At 47.3% G+C, this 4,350-nt stretch overlaps 1 pseudogene; it reads left to right on the top strand.

Annotated features, from left to right (window-relative positions):
- The first annotated feature begins 452 nt into the window (after window positions 1-452).
- The window catches only part of LOC108534578 (putative gustatory receptor clone PTE01), a 10,623-nt pseudogene continuing 6,725 nt past the window's right edge, over window positions 453-4,350 (top strand).

Genomic DNA, 4,350 nt, shown 5'->3' with positions numbered 1-4,350 from the left:
TTTTTTTTTTCTTTTTTTTTTTTTGAGACAGAGTCTTGCTCTGTTGCCCAGGCTGGAGTGCAGTGGTACAATCTCATCTCACTGCAACCTCTGCTTCCTGCGTTCAAGCGATTCTCTGGCCTCAGCCTCTTGAGTAACTGGGATTACAGGTGCCCATCGCCACGCCCAGCTAATTTTTTATTTTTAGTAGGGACGGGGTTTCACCATGTTGGCCAGGCTGGTCTTGAACTCCTGACCTCAGGTGATCCACCCACGTCGGCCTCTCAAAGTGCTGGGATTACAGGCGTGACCCACTGCGCCCAGCCTTCTAGTTCTTTAAGGTACCACTTTGTAAAAAATCCAATCCTCCATTGATGGACACATAGGTTGATTCCATATCTTTGCTAATGTGAATAGTGCTGTGATAAACATGGGGGTGTAGGTTAACAATTAATCTCCAAGTAATTTCCCTGATGGCGCTTCTGTCCTATGTACTGTTCAAAAATTGTGTCCTTGGTCAACATTCTTAATTCTCCATTAGTGAGTTCTGAACTTGGATTTGAAACATTTGCTATAGCTTTGTATCTCAAGTGGTGGCACAGAGTTCTTTTTTTTGTTTGTTTTTTTTTTGAGACGGAGTCTCACTCTATCGCCCAGGCTGGAGTGCAGTGGCGCGATCTCGGCTCACTGCAAGCTCTGCCTCCCAGGTTCATGCCATTCTCCTGCCTCAGCCTCCCAAGTAGCTGGGACTACAGGCGCCCGCCACCGCACCCCACTAACTTTTTTTTGTATTTTTAGTAGAGAAGGGGTTTCACCATGTTAGCCAGGATGGTCTCAATCTCCTGACCTCGTGATCCGCCCGCCTTGGTCTCCCAAAGTGCTGGGATTACAGGCGTGAGCCACCGCACCTGGCCCAGAGTTCTTAAGCTATTGATTGTCCATTGACTTTATTTCTATGTGTTTGCATGTGGGTTTTTGTTGTTTGTGTGTTGGATCATGAACGGATCAATAGTGTTTATTTGTTTTCCTACTGGATGAAGTGTGATTAAAATACACATTTAAATATAGCTGGTTTTATATCTCTGGTGTCTCTTCTTCTTCTAAGAATATCAGTCCTATTAGATCAGGACCTGACCCTTATGATTTCATTAAACTATAATTACCTCGCTAAGGACCCTGTATCCAAAGACAGTCATCACATTGGGGGTGAGGACTTCACTATATTAACTTTGGGGGGGGTGCAATTTAGACCACAAGAGATGTTTATGCAGATCTGAGAAAGTTTCTGCCAACTCTACGGGGAGCTCTATAGCTGGGGCTGCTCTTTGGAGAATCCTCACATTGTGTAGAAATAACCAGGCCCTATTACCCCAGGAAGAGTGGGGCCTTGAAGGTGATAGGGACAGAGGGTGGAGAAATTCTAGGCAGAAAAGGGCAGTTCCCAGGCAAAACCCCATCTTCAAGCCAAAAACCCTGAAACTGCAGCCCGAAACGAGAACTTATATCCCTGTTTTCCCGCTTGAATATTACCTTTCCTAAACCACCCATGGCCCTGCCCCACCCCATCCTATGCCTATAAAAACCCCAGACTCCGCCAATAGATTAAACTATGGCTGGACATCAGAGAGAAGCAGCTTTGACCTCAGAAGGACAGCTTGATGGTGTAACTTCAGACAAGAATTTGCCAGGAGATGGCTGGACTTCATTATCTACCTGCCCCACCCGCTTTTCAGCTTCCCTTACCTGAGAGCCACTTTGATCAGCCATAAAATCCCTCCCGCATTTAACATCCTTCAATTTGTTCATGCAAGCTCATTTTTCCTAGATGCTGGAAGAGTTCTCAGGAGCCACGAGCGCGGATACAAAAGCCTGTCAGACTGGCCTTTTGCTCTCCTCGCTGGTGGAGGGCAGCCACTTCATGCAAAAAGGCATGATTAAGAACTGCTGCCCATCCTCACCGGGCTGTTCCTGTCCATGTAACTGGTCATGATGCTGAGGAACCTTCTCATCATCCTGGCCGTCAGCTCTGACTCCCACCTCCACACCCCACATACTTTTCCTCTCCAACCTGTCCTTGGCTGACATTGGTTTCACCTCCACCACCATTCCCAAGACGATTGTGGACATCCAGGCTCACAGCAGTCCTCTCCTATGCAGGCTACCTGAAACAGACGTCTTTCTTTATAATTTTTGGGTGCGTGGATGATTTGCTGCTGACCATGATTGTCTATGACTGGTTTGTGGCCATCTGTCACCCCCCACACTACCCGGTCATCGTGAACGCACGCCTCTGTGGCTTCTTAATATTGGTGTCTTTTTTGCTTAGCCTGTTGGACTCCCAGATGCACAATTGGACTGCCTTACCAATTACCTGCTTTGAGGATGTGGAAATTTCCAATTTCTTCTGTGACCCCTCTCAGCTCCTCACCCTGGCCTCTTCTGACTCCTTCATCAATAACATCATTATGTATATTTTTGTTGTAATATTTGGATTTTTTTCCTATCTCAGGTATTGTTTTCTCTTACTATAAAATTGCCTCCTCTACTTTGAGAGTCCCATCTTTAGGTGGGAAGTATAAAGCCTTCTCCACCTGTGGCTCTCACCTGGCAGTTGTTTGCTTATTTTATGGAACATTCCTTGGCGTGTACCTCAGTTCAGGTGTGTTCTCTTCCCGCAGAAAGGCTGCGGTGGCTTCAGTGACGTACACTGTGGTCACCCCCATGCTGAACCCATTCGTCTACAGCCTGAGAAACAAGGACATTCAAGGTGCCCTGTGGAGGCCGGGCATGGCGGCTCACGCCTGTAATCCCAGCACTTTGGGAGGCCAAGGCGGGCAGATCACGAGGTCAGGAGATTGAGACCATCCTGGCTAACAAGGTGAAACCCTGTGTCTACTAAAAATACAAAAAAAGTATCCGGGCATGGTGGCGGGAGCCTGTAGTCGCAGCTACTTGGGAGGCTGAGGCAGGAAAATGGCTTGAATCTGGGAGGTGGAGCTTGCGTTGAGCAGAGATTGTGCAACTGCACTCCAGCCTGGGCAACAGAGCAAGACTCCATCTCAAAAAAAAAAAAAAGGCCGGGCACGGAGGCTCACACCTGTAATCCCAGCACTTTGGGAGGCCGAGACGGGTGGATCACGAGGTCAGGAGATCGAGACCATCCTGGCTAACGCGGTGAAACCCCGTCTCTACTAAAAAATACAAAAAACTAGTCGGGCGTAGTCCCAGCTACTCGGTAGGCTGAGGCAGGAGAATGGCATGAACCTGGGAGATGGAGTCAGAAAACATCTTTTATTAGAGTGCTCAAGGATGGAGAATACAAAAAAGCCCTAAGATACCTGTATTCTGATGGTATGTCAGCCTTTCTAGTAAACAGAAATCAGAATCACTAGGACATTGGCTAAATTCAGCTACAGGATGAGGCTAGTTTGCACTGCATATCCAGGAGCAGAGTGGCCCAATGCTACAGAAGGACCCAATGCTGAGGAAGTTTCTCAATTTCAGGTTTGTCTCTGCTGAATTGTTTTGAGATATTGCGGTGTGATGAATCCTATGCCGGAAAGTAGAGGAAACCGGCCTAGGCGTTGATGTCCTTGGAGCCCAAAGTCCTGGCAAAAGATGGGGCCTGTGTGATGAGCAGCATCTGAGACATTCCCACGGGTACCCCAACTCCTGGTTCCTATGCCCTTGTGTAGTCTGCTCCTCTTGAGTGTGGGATGGACCTAGAGGCTCATTCCCAACAAAGAGAACGTGGACAAAGTGATGCAATGCCACTTCTGAAAATCCAGAGAAAGACCCCAGCTCTCTTTCTGCCACCCCATCTTGCTCTTTTGTTTTTTGCATCGATGGAAGCCAAATGCCATGTTGTCGGCTGCTTTATACAGAGTTCCTTATGACAAGAAATTGAGGGAATATTCTGTCCAATATTCCTGAGCAACTTTCCCTGTGTTAGACCATGTGAGAGATTAATACAATGAACTCACAGGTACCAAATTCCCACATTGAGTGATTTTATTGTAAAAAAAAAAAAAAATCTTGCACACTTTGCATGAAGCTTCCTGCAGATTGAGGAGGAAATGAGGAGTACATACTGAAAACTGAAAAACATTTATGAAAGATATGAAAGACGAAGAGTCCCGCACGCAGCCCTGGGTCCTGTGGAGGAGTCTGCTTTCTGGAAAGGTCCTGCAGTCTGGAGTCTCTAGGCTCTAATTCCAGTATCATACCCACCAGTGACCACTGTGTTGGGATTCACCAACCTCTCCAGACTTTGTTTCTCATCTGAAAAGCAGAAAATGTATCTGTCAGGGCCAGGCGTGGTGGCTTACGCCTGTAATCTCAGCACTTTGGGAGGCCGAGGTGGGCGGATCA

Source organism: Rhinopithecus bieti, unplaced genomic scaffold, assembly GCF_001698545.2.
Source record: "Rhinopithecus bieti isolate Rb0 unplaced genomic scaffold, ASM169854v2 scaffold_10589, whole genome shotgun sequence".
Classification (NCBI taxonomy): domain Eukaryota; kingdom Metazoa; phylum Chordata; class Mammalia; order Primates; family Cercopithecidae; genus Rhinopithecus; species Rhinopithecus bieti.
This window is presented reverse-complemented; position numbering and strand designations above follow the sequence as displayed.